At 44.2% G+C, this 15,031-nt stretch overlaps 1 protein-coding gene and 1 pseudogene across 21 annotated transcripts in view; both read right to left on the reverse strand.

Moving 5' to 3' along the window:
• SRPK2 (SRSF protein kinase 2) overlaps nt 1–15,031 on the reverse strand; it is a 292,913-nt gene that overhangs the window by 243,458 nt on the left and 34,424 nt on the right. The gene's annotated exons all lie outside the window — the stretch shown is intronic.
• On the reverse strand, nt 4,419–9,252 carry LOC129060671 (small integral membrane protein 12-like; annotated as a pseudogene).

The raw sequence follows: 15,031 nt of genomic DNA on the forward strand, positions 1-15,031 counted from the left end.
CTCCTGGTTCAAGCGATTCTCCCGCCTCAGCTTCCTGAGTAGCTGGGATTACAGAGGCACCTGCCGTCATGCCCGACTAATTTTTGTATTTTAGTAGAGATGAGGTTTCACCATGTTGGCCAGGCTGGTGTTCAACTACTGACCTCAGGTGATCCAACTGCCTCGGCTTCCCAAAGTGCTGGAATTACAGGCGTGAGCCACCATGCCCAGCTGCATTTGAACTATTTTCTAACCAAACTAGTTCTGCCCAATCAGATGATATGCTTTAAAAAAATTTTTTTTATCTAAAGAAAGTTATCATTCATGCCAGCACTGAAAACAGAAAATAAAAAATAAGAAATAAATATATCAGAGCAGCCGGGCGCAGTGGCTCACGCCCGTAATCCCAGCACTTTGGGAGGCCAAGGCGGGCGGATCACCTGAGGTTAGGGGTTCGAGAACAGCCTGGCCAACATGGTGAAACCCCATCTCTACTAAAAATACAAAAATTAGCCGGGTGTGGTGGCGCTTTCCTGTAATCCTAGCTACTTGGAAGGCTGAGGCAGCAGGAGAATCACCTGAACTCGGAGGCGGAGGTTGCAGTGAGCCTAGATCGCATCACTGCACTCCAGCCTGGGCAACAGAGTGAGAATTTTGTAGACAGAGAGAAAGAGAGAAAAAAAAAGAGAAGGAAGGAAGGAAGGAAGGAAGGAAGGGAGGGAGGGAGGGAGGGAGGGAGGGGAGGAAGGGAGGGAGGGGAGGGGAGGGGAGGGGAGGAAGAAAAGAAAGAAAGAAATCAGAGCTTGTCAAGAACCTATGAAAGAATTAGGGGGGCCAAGCATGGTGGCTCACGCCTGTAATCCCAGCACTTTGGGAGGCCAAGGTGGGGGGATCACTGGGGGTTGGGAGTTCAAGACCAGCCCGACCAACATGGAGAAGCCCCGTCTCTACTAAAAATACAAAATTAACTGGGCATGGTGGCGCATGCCTATAATCCCAGCTACTCAGGAGGCTGAGGCAGGAGAATCGCTGGAACCTGCGAGGCGGAGGTTGCAGCAAGCCGAGATCACACCATTGCACTCCAGCCTGGGCAACAAGAGTGAAACTCCATCTCAAAAAAAAAAAAAAAAGAATTAGGAAAAGAGAGTAATAACATATAGTAGCATTAAAATACAACCACACCTTAATACCCTATGTAATCAGAGATTCTTCACAAATATCCATGTGAAAGTCCTAGGGTCAAGGACTGGCTAAGCCCAAAAACCAGAGATAACTGAACAGACACAGCAGGAAGAAAAGAGTAAATAGCAAAGTTACTATTTATTGAACGGTGCCAGTCATTTTTTTTGAGCCGGAGTCTCGCTCTGTCGTCAGTCTGGTGTGCAGTGGCGTGATCTCGGCTCACCGCAACCTCCACCTCCCAGGTTCAAGCGATTCTCCTGCCTCAGCCTCCTGCGTAGCTGGGATTACAGGCACATGCCACCACGCCTGGCTAATTTTTATATTTTTAGTAGAGATGGGGTTTCACCATGTTGGCCAGGATGTTCTCGATCTCCTGACCTCGTGATCCACCCTCCTCGGCCTCCCAAAGTGCTAGGATTACAGGCATGAGCCACCACGCCTGGCCGAACAGTGCCTATCTTGATACAGCAGGCATTATGCTAAATATATCACCTGAATTTTTACTTAATCCTCACAATAACTCTGTGGTTGCTACAATTTTTTTTTCTTTTTTTTTGAGACGGAATCTCTCTCTGTCACCCAGGCTGGAGTGCAGTGGCTCAATCTGAGCTCACCGCAACCTCCGCCTCCCCCGTTTCAAGTAATTCTCCTGCCTCAGCCTCCCAGGTAGCTAGAACTACAGGCATACGCCAACACACCCAGCTAATTTGTGTATTAGTAGAGACGGGGTTTCTCCATATTAGCCAGGCTGGTCTCGAACTCCTGACCTCAAGTGATCTGCCCACCTTGGCCTCCCAAAGTGCTATAGTTGCTATAATTAATCCCATTTTACAAATGAGAAAACGGAGGTACACAGATAACTTAAACATGTTCATATTACATGGCTACTAAGCCGTTATACAGCAGGATTAGGGTAAGAAGCCACGTCTGCCAGCCAACCCTATACTACATTAAAGTTTACAGAGCCTATCTTATGTGCTTTATCTATTTGCTACCACCTTATGATATGATTTGAATGTTTATCCCATCTGAAACTCACGTTAAAACTTAATCCCCAATGTGGGTATTATGAGGCAGGTCTTTAAGAGGTGACTGTGTCATGACGGTTCTGCCCTCATGAATGGAACCTATTCATGGATTAATGAGTTAACAAATTTTAATGAGTTATCCTGGGAGTGAGACTGGTGGCTTTATAAGAGGAAGAGACCTGAGCTAGCACACTCAGCCCCCTAACCATGTGATACTCTAGGCCACCTTGGGGCTCTGCAGAGTCCCCACCAGCAAGAAGGTCCTCATTAGATGCACCCCTTGACCTTGGCCTTCCCAGCATGCAGAACTGAAAGAAATAAATTCCTTTTCTTTATAAATTACCCAGTCTTAACCAGGCCCACCCCTGGTTAAGGCTGGGTAACAGGCTCACCCCTATAATCCCAGCACTCTGGGAGGCTGAGGCAGGCGAAATCACCTGAGGTCAGGAGTTTGAGACCACCCTAGGTGACAGAGTTACATTCCATCTCAAAAATAATAATAATAATAATAAATTACCTGCCGGGCGCGGTAGCTCACAACTGTAATCCCAGCACTTTGGGTGGCCGAGGCAGGAGGATCGCCTGAGGTCAGGAGTTTAAGACCAGCCTTGCCAAAATGGTGAAACCCCATCTCCACTAAAAATACAAAAAATTAGCTGGGTGTGGTGGCCGGCACCTATAATCCCAGCTACTCGGGAGGCTGAGGCAGCAGAATCGCTTAAACCCAGGGGGCGGAGGTTGCAGTGAGCCAAGATTGTGCCATTGCACTCCAGCCTGGGCTACAAGAACAAGACTCCATCTCAAAAAAAAAAAAAAAGAAGAATAAATAAATAACCCAGTCTCAGAAATTCAGTTACTGCAACAGTAAACAGACTAAGACACCTTTATAATCCACTGTAAAGTAGGCTGTGCAGTTTGATGATCCTATTTTCTTAGAGAAAATAAGAGATTCAAGAAGGATGAATCATTCCCTCCCTATGGAGCAAGCAGCAGAGCTGGGTCTAGAATCCCCATCTTCTAACTCTTCACCACTGTTTCTCCTCCTCAATATGCTTAGCCAGTGTGGTGGTTTCAAATATATGTTCACAAATTACTTAATTTGCATCTCTTCAAAGGGCAGAACCTGAACTCTCCCTTGAGTGTGGGCTGTACCCAGTAACTCCCTTCTAACAAACGCAGCAGAAGTGACAGTGTGAGGTCTTCTAAGGGTGTGTTATAAAAATGTAACCGCAGCTTCCTCCTTGCTCCCTCTTGATGAAGCCAGCTGACATGTTGTCAGAACATTCAAGAAGAGGTCCACAGAGCAACAGGCAAGGCCTCCTGCCAACAGCCTGGAAGCAGATCCTCCAGCCTCAGCCAAGCCTTCAAAATGACTGCAACCCTGAGCCGGAACCACCCCACTGAACTGCTTCCAAATTCTTAACCCATAGAAACTAAGATGATAAATGTTGCATTAAACCACTATGCTTCAGAGTAACTTGTTATGTGGTAATAAATAGCTAATACAACCAGGGGCTGGGTGTGGTGGCTCACGCCAGTAATCCCAGCACTTTGGGAGGCCAAGGTGGGCAGATCACTTGAGGTCAAGGGATCGAGACTAGCCTGGCCAACATAGTGAAACCCAGTCTCTTACTAAAAATACAAAAATTAGCTGGGTGTGGTGGCGCACACCTGTAATCCCAGCTACTCGGGAGGCTGAGGCAGGAGAATCGCTTGAACCCGGGAGATGGAGGTTGCAGTGAGCCAAGACCGCACTAGTGCACTCCAGCCTGGGTGACAGAGCGAGACTCTATCTCAAAAAAAAGGAAAAAAAAAAAAACAACTCTTGGCTAGTCATCAGAATTACACGATCCCTCCCTTAATTTCACACAGTAAATGCCAGTACCTCTATTGGTTAACATTCTATTCCACCTTGTGTCACTGCTAGTTGTTTACCTGCCTGTCTTTGAGACTCAGTCATAAATCCCTTATTATCTAAGGTTCAATTTTCTCATCAGTAAAATGAAAGGGTTAGATTAAGTAATTGCCAAGGAACTCCCAACTCCAAAGTTCCATAAGGATGACTCTTAATTGAAAAAAGTAAGATAGCACAGTTGTAAGCTTGGACTTGGTAGTTTTAAATCTCAGCTCTACAACCTATCAGCTCTAAACAACGGGCCTGCTGCTGAACATTTCTGTGCCTCAGTTCCTCATCTGTAAAATGAGAATAGTGCTGTTAGAATTCTTCCAGATAATGGTTTTGTTTTTTTGTGTGTTTTTTTTTTTTTTGAAACAGGGTCTCCCTCTGTCACCCAGGCTGGAATGCAGTGGTGCAATCATGGCTCACTGCAGCCTTGACCTCCTGGGCTCAAGCAATCCTCCCACCTCAGCCTCTCAAGTAGCTGGGATTACAGGAGCGTGCCATCCAGCCTAGTTTGTTGTCGTTGTTGTTGTTTTTTGGTGGAGACAGGGTTTTGTCACGTTGCTCAGGCTGGTCTCGAACTCCTGAGCTCAAATGATCCGCCCTCCTTGGCCTCCCAAGGTGATGGGATTACAGACTGCCTTCAAGCAAATTCATCAGGCCCATGTTCCTGAATGCCCCAAGGTGAGCAGTAAGGAACAGAAAAACACTTTCCTTCTCCAGAGAATCCCACTCCTGAGCTGATAGGAGGGGATCTCAGAAAGAATCAGCACAAAAGACAGGGCAAACTAAAGAAGCTGGCAGACTTTTTAAATTCTTTCCAGTACAAACTGGAACTAGACATGCAGAGAGCCTTCCTAAAGGCAACGCCCAAATCCCACTTGAGGCCAAACTTCTCCCCAGGGAGACTGAGAGCCAATGTTCTTCTCATAGCACTCCTCCCCACGGTGCACCCACAGACAAGGAAGCCTGAGGAGTTGTGGCTGTCACACAACAGATGCAGCCTTCAGGCCAAAACCTTCCAGGACCTTCCTCTTTTCTGGCCCAACAGCTGCTGCATCTGCCTGGCCTTTGAGGAGCAGCCAGTATGTATGTGGCTGTGTGGAGCAAGAATGTGCCAAAATAAGCAACAAAGTCAATCAGAGATGGGTTTGGGGCTAAGTTGACATGGTAACAGGACCAGTCACAGGTCTCCCCATGTATGGTGGGACCACAGAGCCCTATGTCCTCCATTCATTCTTCTCTGGGCAGTTTCTGTCCAGGACAGCTATGGGGCAAATTCCACCTTATCCTTAAGATTCACCACCTGGGTGTGTGTGGCTCTTGCCCGGCAGCTCATCCAGCTCATCCAGCTCATCCACCCTGTACTCTGAGATGCTTTTTTCCTCTTGTACAGGCTGTGGGTCCTTTCCCCTAACGAATCACTCCAGGTAGTAGCCCACAGTCCTGGCCACAAAGGCCACAGGGTATGTGACTTACGTAGCATAGGTAAGCACTACGATCCAAAGCACAAGCCACACATCATCAGGCACCCTGGCACAGCTTACTGGGAATCCACTCATGCATAGCAAGCAATGCAAGAGATCACACCCTGTTTTATGCAACAGTTGGGTACCACAAATAATCTGCAGCACAGCCCATACTCCTCTGTCCAGCCCTGGTCTCTACCTGCTGGCTGGGAACAGACATTGCTACTCCTAGCAGCCCGCATGGCCTCCTGCTGTTTTTTAATAACAACTAGTCAGATATATAACTCACATGTACAATTCACCCAATTAAAGTGCACAACTTAATGACTTCAGTATATTCACAGAGCTGTACAACCATTACCAAAATCAATTTTACAGTATTTTTATCATACCAAAAAGAAACATACCCATCAACAGGCACTCCCCATATTTCCCCCTCCTCACCAGCTCTAGGTAACCATAAATCTACTTTGTCTCTATGAATTCGCTTATTCCAGATATTTGATATAAATTAAATCATATTAATATGTGGTCTTTCATGACTGACTTCTTTGATCTGGTATAATGCTGTCAAGATATATCCATGTTGTAGTATTTATGTAACAGTACTTCATTAATTTATTGCTGAATAATATTCCATTGTAAGGATATGCTACATTTTGTTTATTCATCAACTGACATCCGAGTTGTTTCCATCTGGCTATGATCAACAATGTTGCTCTTTCAGTTTTAAGTAACAGAAAATACAGCAGGGCACAGTGGCTCACGCCTATAATCCTAGCACTTTGGGAGGCCACAGCAGGAGGAGTGCTAGAGACCAGGAGTTCAAGACCAGCCTGCGCAACATGGCAAGACCTCATCTCTATGAAAAAAAAAAAAAATTTTTTTTTTCATTAGCAAGCAAGGCACAGTGGCTCACGTCTGTAATCCCAACACTTTGGCAAACAGAGGTAGAAGGATCATTTAAGCTCAGGAGTTTGAAACCAGCCTGGGCAACATTACAAGACCACATCTCAACTGAAAATAAAAATTTTAAAAAAATTAGCCAGGCATGGTGGAGCACACCTGTGGTCCCTGCTACTCAGGAGGCTGTGGTGGGAGGACTGCTTAAGCCTGGGAGGTCAAGGCTGCAGTAAGCCATGATAATGTCACTGTGTTCTAACCTGGCTGAGAGAACCTGTCTCCAAGAAAAAAAAGTGATAGAAAATCCAACTCAACCCTGCTTAAACAAATAACTAAACGTCCAGCAGGCAGCCTTTGCATAAGACACAGCCTGAGTTAGGGTTTAAATATCACCATCAGGGCCAAGCACGGTGGCTCACACCTGTTATCCCAGCACTTTGGGAGGCTGAGGCAAGCAGATCCCTTGAGGTCAGGAGTTTTGAGATCAGCCTGGCCCACATGGTGAAACCCCGTCTCTACAAAAAATACAAAAATTAGCCAGGCGTGGTGGCACCTGCCAGTAGTCCAGCTACTTGGGAGGCTGAGACAGGAGAATCACCTGAAACCGGAAGGCAGAAGTGTCAGTGAGCTGAGACCATGCCACCGCACTCCAGCCTGGGTGACACAGTGAGACTCTAAAATAAATAAATTAAATTAAATAAATAAATATCACCATCAGGACTGAGTTTCTAACTCTTGGCAAGGCTTAGTTCTCTGTTCATTTTCAGGATCTGCATGGTGACAAAATGGCTTCAATACCTCTATTTCACATCCTCTCCATTGAAGCTTATAGGAGAAAGCAAGAGCCTCTCCCAAATCCTCATGCAAAGGCCCTAAGATTAGCTCTGGGTGGGCTCTCCAACTGAAAAGTGGAAGGCACTAAGTAAAATAGGCCATGCTCCATCCTGGAGCATGAACGAAACTAGAGAGAAACCCAAACAATGTGAACCAAAAATGTACAAGAGATAATCCCTATACAAAAACTGAGGCCCATTTCGAGTAGGATAAATGGAATCTGGGCAGCTGAAAAAATTTTTAAGCCCAATTTAAAGTGTTGTGACAATTAAACCTGATAAATGCATATTAAAGTATGTAGCAGAATGCCCAATACACAATAAATACGTAATAAATGTTACTCACTATATTAGCTATTTTTTGTGTGAATTTAGATAAACCCATGAAATTTGATAGTTTGGGGCAAAAAAAGACAATTTCACACAGTTCAACATCATATATACTCAGCTTAAAATTAAGGCAAGTACAACCTGTATTTGCTTTTTCATAGTGAAATGTAAGTCTGCATCTCTATTAGATATATTAAATACCCAAAAGAAGAAAGAGTTATTTCCAAAATTTTCAAAACCTTGGGTTAAAAATGCAAGTATCTCTTCTTCAACAGAGATTTATCTGGTCCTGTGGAAGATACATGATAGAGGCAAAATATGAGAAATGAAAAACCCTGAGACAGCTAGTACTCCCAAAGCATCTGCTACCCTAACAACACTATGGTAAAGGCCTTATGTGTATCCACCTTCTCCTTTATCAGCTAAAGCTCCCAACTAAGACTATTAAATCTTTTCATAGTAAACCATCACTTGATTTTTTTAGGTAAACACTAACTTTTTTTTTTTTTTTTTTTTTTTTTTTGAGACGGAGTCTCGCTCTGTCGCCCAGGCTGGAGGGCAGTGGCGCAATCTCGACCTCACTGCAAGCTCCGCCTCCTGGGTTCATGCCATTCTCCTGCCTCAGCCTCCCGGGTAGCTGGGACTACAGGCGCCCACCACCATGCCCGGCTAATTTTTTGTGTTTTGTTTAGTAGAGATGGGGTTTCACTGTGTTAGCCAGGATGGTGTCGATCTCCTGACCTTGTGATCCGCCTGCCTCAGCCTCCCAAAGTGCTGCGATTACAGGCGTGAGCCACTGCGCCCGGCCAAATAACACTAATTTTTTTAAAAACTGCTGGAGTCCTCCATTCCTTTCATCACGTCTTAGTCTCCTCCCTGTCCCTTTATTTTAGTTTGAAATTACAAACCTAAATAGAGATGACCTGCTATGAACAATAAATCTCTTCACTATTTCTGGATCTGATGTAATACCAGCCAAGACTGGTGGATCACCTGAGGTCAGGAGTTCGGGACCAGCCTAGCCAACATGGTGAAACCCCATCCCTACTAAAAATAAAAAAAAGAGCCGGGTGTGGTGGTGCGCGTTTGTTATCCCAGCTACTCAGGAGGCTGAGGCAAGAGAATTGCTTGAACCCAGGAGGCGGAGGTTACAGTGAGCCAAGATCACGCCATTGCACTCCAGCCTGGGCAACAAGAGCAAGACTCCATCTCAAAAAACAATAACAAAACAAAAAAAAAAAGATTCAAAGATAAACGAGGCTGTGGAGAAATGGGAACTATCACATCTCTGGTAAATAAGATAGCCTTTGCCCATACAGGGGAAGCACAACTGATCCTTGAACAACGCAGGGATTAGGGACGCCACCCCCATCTCTGCACAGTCAAAAATCCACACACAGGCCGGGCACAGTGGCTCACGCCTATAATCCCAGCACTTTGGGAGGCTGAGGTGGGTGGATCACAAAGGTCAAGAGATCGAGACCATCCTGACCAACACGGTAAAATCCCGTCTCTACTAAAAATACAAAAATTAGCTGGGCGTGCTGGCGTGTGCCTGGAGTCCCAGCTACTCAAGAGGCTGAGGCAGGAGAATCGCTTGAACCCGGGAGGCGAAGGTTGCAGTGAGACGAGATCATGCCACTGCACTCCAGCCTGGGCAACAGAGCGAGACACCGTCTCAAAAAAAAAAAAAAAAAAAAAATCCACATACAACTTCTGACTCTCCAAAAACCAGAAGCCTTATCAATAACATAAATAGTAGATTAACAGTAGATTAACACATACATATGTATGTAATACATATGTTACATGTATTATATACAATATTCCTACAATAAAACAAGATAAACAAAAGAAAACGTCATTAAGAAAATCATAAGGGGCCAGGCGTGGTGGCTCACACCTGTAATCCCAGCACTTTGGAAGCCTGAAGCAAGTGGATCACTTGAGCTCAGGAGTTCAAAACCAGCCTGGACAACATGACAAAACTCCGTCTCTATTAAAAACACAAAAATTAGCCAGGTATGGTGGTTCGTGCCTGCAGTCTCAGCTACTTGGGGATCTGAGGTGGGAGGATCACCTGAGCCCGGGAGGCAAAGGTTGCAGTAGAATGAGGTCATGCCACTGCACTCTAGCCTGGGCAACAGAACAAGACCCTGTCTCAAAAAAAAAAAAAGAAAGAAAAAATCATAAGGAAGAGAAAATATATTTACTATTTGTCTTAGTCTATTTTTGCTGCTAAAGAAGGAATATCTAAGCCTGGGTAATTTATCAATATAAAGAAAAGAGATGTATGTGGCTCATGGTTTTGCAGGCTGTACAACAAGCATGGCACCAGCATCTAATTTCAGTGAGGATCTCAGGCTGCTTCCACCCATGCTGGAAGAAAGGGGTGCTAAGAACACAGAGAGGGAAAGAGAGAGAGAGAGAGAGAGAGAAAGCAAGAGTGGAGGTGGAGGTGCCTCTTTTCAACAACCAGTTCTCTGGAAACTAAGAGTGAGAAGCAAGAATGCCACCTCAAGCCATTCAAGAGGGATCCACCCCCTACAATCCAAACACCAGGCCCCACCACCAACACTGGGGTATCAAATTTCAACATGAGGCTTGGAGAGGTCAAACAAACCATATCCAAACTATAGCTTTTTTTTTTTTTTTTTTTTTTTTTGGAGACAGAGGCTCACTCTGTCGCCCAGGCTGGAGTGCAATGGCGCGATCTTGGCTCACTGCAACCTCTGCCTCCCAGGTTCAAGCAGTTCACCCGCCTCAGCCTCCCAAGTAGCTGGGATTGCAAGCACATGCCACCATGTCCAGCTAATTTTTTTTATTTTTAGTAAAGATGGGGTTTCACTGTGTTAGTGAGGATGGCCTCGAAGTCCTGACCTTGTGATCCACCCTCCTCGGCCTCCCAAAGTAACAGGATTACAGGCATGAGCCAGCGCGCCAGGCCCAAGGCACTATTTATTTATTAAGTGGATCATCATAAAGGTCTCCATGCTTATCAACTTCACAGTAAAAAAGACGTCAAAAGCAGTCTTCAATAATCAGAATGCCTCTGCTTAATTGTCTAATGTCAATTTGTTTTATGGCACTGCTGCTGCTATGTCATCTTCCTCATCGTCTGGCAGTGGTATGGAAGCACTCATTTCCATCAAGTCATCTGATAATTCCTGTGGTGTGATGTCTACTGGCTCTTGAATTTTTCACAATCCATATCTGGAAACCGTTCATCCTTCCAACCCCCACCTTTTTTGCCATAACTACAATCTGTTTCACGATTTCCTTGACTATAAATCTTGTGGTCAATTTTAGAGTAAGTGTGATGTGGTGCTAAGAATAATGTATATTCTGTTGATTTTGGGTGAAGAGTTCTGTAGATGTCTATTAGGTCCGCTTGGTGCAGAGCTGAGTTCAAGTCCTAGATATCCTTGTTAACCTTCTGTCTCGTTGATCTGTCTAATATTGACAGTGGGGTGTTAAAGTCTCCCATTATAATTGTGTGGGAGTCTAAGTCTCTTTGTAGGTCTCTAAGGACTTGCTTTATGAATCTGGCTGTTCCTGTATTGGGTGCACACAGATTTAGGATAGTTAGCTCTTCTTGTTGAATTGATCCCTTTACCATTATGTAATGGCCTTCTTTGTCTCCTTTGTTCTTTGTCGGTTTAAAGTCTGTTTTATCAGAGACTAGGATCTCGACCCCTGCTTTTCTCTGCTTTCCATTTGTTTGGTACATCTTCCTCCACTCCTTTATTTTGAGACTATGTGTGTCTCTGAAGGTAAGATGGGTCTCCTGAATACAGCACACTGATAGGTCTTGACTCTTTATCCAATTTGCCAGTCTGTGTCTTTTAATTGGGGCATTTAGCCCATTTACATTTAAGGTTAATACTGTTATGTGTGAATTTGATCCTGTCATTATGATGTTAGCTGGTTATTTTGCCCATTAATTGATGCAGTTTCCTCATAGCATTGATGGTCTTTACAATTTTTTTGCAGTGGCTAGTACTAGATTTTCCTTTCCATATTTAGTGCTTCCTTCAGGAGCTCTTGTAAGGCAGGCCTGATGGTGACAAAATCTCTCAGCATTTGCTTGTCAGTAAAGGATTTTATTTCTCCTTCACTTATGAAGCTTAGTTTGGCTGGATATGAAATTCTGGGTTAAAAATTCTTTTAAGAATGTTGAATACTGGCCCCCATTCTCTTCTGACTCGTAGGGTTTCTGCTGAGAGATCCGCTGTTAGTCTGATGGGCTTCCCTTTGTGGGTAACCCGACAGGCCTTCATGCTAAAAACTCTCAATAAACTCGGTATTGATGGAACGTATCTCAAAATAGTAAGAGCTATTTATGACAAAGCCACAGCCAATATCATACTGAATGGGCAAAAACTGGAAGCATTCCTTTTGAAAACTGGCACAAGACAAGGATGTCCTCTCTCACCACTCCTATTCAACACAGTGTTGGAAGTTCTGGCCAGGGCAATCAGGCAAGAGAAAGAAATAAAGGGTATTCAATTAGGAAAAGAGGAAGTCAAAGTGTCCCTGTTTGCAGATTACATGACTGTCTATTTAGAAAACCCCATTATCTCAGCCCAAAAGCTCCTTAAGCTGATAAGCAACTTCAGCAAAGTCTCAGGATACAAAATCAATGTGCAAAAATCACAAGCATTCTTATACACCTATATACCAATAACACACAGCCAAATCATGAGTGAACTCCCATTCACAATTGCTACAAAGAGAATAAAATACCTAGGAATCCAACTTACACGGGATGTGAAGGACCTCTTCAAGGAGAACTACAAACCACTGCTCAATGAAATAAAAGAGGACACAAACAAATGGAAGAACATTCCATGCTCATGGATAGGAAGAATCAATATCATAAAAATGGCCATACAGCCCAAGGTAATTTATAGATTCAATGCCATCCCCATCAAGCTACCAATGACTTTCTTCATAGAACTGGAAAAAACTACTTTAAAGTTCATATGGAACCAAAAAAGAGCCCACATTGCCAAGACAATCCTAAGCAAAAAGAATAAAAATGGAGGCATCACGCTACCTGACTTCAGACTATACTACAAGGCTACAGTAACCAAAACAGCATGGTACTGGTACCAAAACAGATATATAGATCAATGGAACAGAACAGAGGCCTCAGAAATACCACCACACATCTACAACCATCTGATCTTTGACAAACCTGACAAAAACAAGCAATGGGGAAAGGATCCCCTATTTAATAAATGGTGCTGGGAAAACTGGCTAGCCATATGTAGAAAACTGAAACTGGATCTCTTCCTTACACCTTATACAAAAATTAATTCAAGATGGATTTAAGACTTAAATGTTAGACCTAAAACCATAAAAACCCTAGGAAGAAAACCTAGGCAATACCATTTAGGACATAGGCATGGGCAAGGACTGGCAACAAAAGTCAAAAGTGAAAAACAGGATCTAATTAAACTAAAGAGCTTCGACACAGCAAAAGAAACTACCATCAGAGTGAATACGCACTACAGAATGGGAGAAAATTTTTACAATCTACCTATCTGACAAAGGGCTAATATCCAGAATCTACAGAGAACTGAAACAAATTTACAAGAAAAAAAAATCAAACAACCCCATCAAAAAGTGGGCGAAGGATATGAACAGACACTTCTCAAAAGAAGACACTTATGCGGCCAACAGACACATGAAAAAATGTTCATCATCACTCGCCATCAGAGAAATGCAAATCAAAACCACAATGAGATACCATCTCATGTCAGTTAGAATGGCGATCATTAAAAAGTCAGGAAACGGCCAGGTGCGGTGGCTCACGCCTGTAGTCCCAGCACTTTGAGAGGCCGAGGCGGGTGGATCACAAGGTCAGGAGATCAAGACCATCCTGGCTAACATGGTGAATGGCCTGATCCCAGGAGGCAGAGCTTGTAAGCCAAGATCGCGCCACTGCACTCCAGCCTGGGCAACAGAGCAAGACTCTGTCTCAACAAAATAAAAGTCAGGAAACAACAGGTGCTGGAGAGAATTTGGAGAAATAGGAATGCTTTTACACTGTTGGTGGGAGTGTAAATTAGTTCAACCATTGTGGAAGGCAGTGTGGTGAATCCTCAAGGATCTAGAACTAGAAATACCATTTGACCCAGCGATCCTATTACTGGGTATATACCCAAAGGATTATAAATCACGCTACTATGCTTACTACACATGCACATGTATGTTTATTATTGGGGGACTATTCACAATAGCAAAGACTTGGAACCAACCCAAATGTCCATCAATGATAGACTGGATTAAGAAAATGTGGCACATATACACCATGGAATACTATGCAGCCATAAAAAAGGATGAGTTCATGTGCTTTGCAGGGACATGAATGAATCTGGAAACCATCATTCTCAGCAAACTACCACAAGGACTGAAAACCAAACACCGCATGTTCTCACTCATAGGTGGGAGCTGAACAATGAGAACACATGGACACAGGGCAGGGAACATCACACACCGGGGCCTTTTCGTGGGGTGGGGGGCTGGGAAAGGGATAGCATTAGGAGAAATACCTAATGTAAATGACAAGTTGATGGGTGCAGCAAACCAACATGGCACATGTATACATATGTAACAAACCTGCATGTTGTATACATGTACCCTAGAACTTAAAGTATAATTAAAAAATAATAAAATACTTTTTAATAAAAATCCTGTGAAGTCATGCACATCTGGACAGTCTTCTCCAGCAGGAATTTGTTTCAAGCCTGATCGTTTTCATTGCTTTTTCTGTAACAACAATGGTATCTTCAGTGGTATAATCCAGACATTCATGATGGTCTCTCTATCGAGTTCTCTTCTGCTGCACTGAAAAGCCTTTCCATAGCATACCGTGTGTAACGAGTCTTTTTTTTTTTTTTTTTTTTTGCGAAGAAGTCTCGCACTGTCACCCTGGCTGGAGTGCGGTGTCGTGATCTTGGCTCACTGCAACCTCCACCTCCCGGGTTCAAGCGCTTCTCCTGCCTCAGCCTCCCAAGTAGCTGGGATTACAATTACCTGCCATCATGCCCAGCTAATTTTTTTTGTATTTTTAGTAGAGACGGGGTTTCACTATGTTGGCCAGGCTGGTCTCAAACTCCTGACCTCGTGATCCGCCTGCCTCGGCCTCCCAAAGTGCTGGAGTTACAGGGGAGAGCCACCGCACCTGGCCGAGTCTTAAAGGTCCTTAAGGCTCCCTGATGTAGAAGCTAAATTAGAGACATTGTGTTTGGGGGCAAGTAAACCACTTCCACACCTTCTGTGCTGAACTCATGGGGTTCTGGATGGCCAGGGGCATTGTCCAAAATCAAAAGAACTTTAAAAAGCAATCTCTCACTGGCTAGGTATTTCCTGACTCCAGGGACAAAGCATCAATGGAAT

The sequence above is a fragment of the Pongo abelii genome, chromosome 6 (genome assembly GCF_028885655.2).
Source record: "Pongo abelii isolate AG06213 chromosome 6, NHGRI_mPonAbe1-v2.0_pri, whole genome shotgun sequence".
Lineage (NCBI taxonomy): Eukaryota > Metazoa > Chordata > Mammalia > Primates > Hominidae > Pongo > Pongo abelii.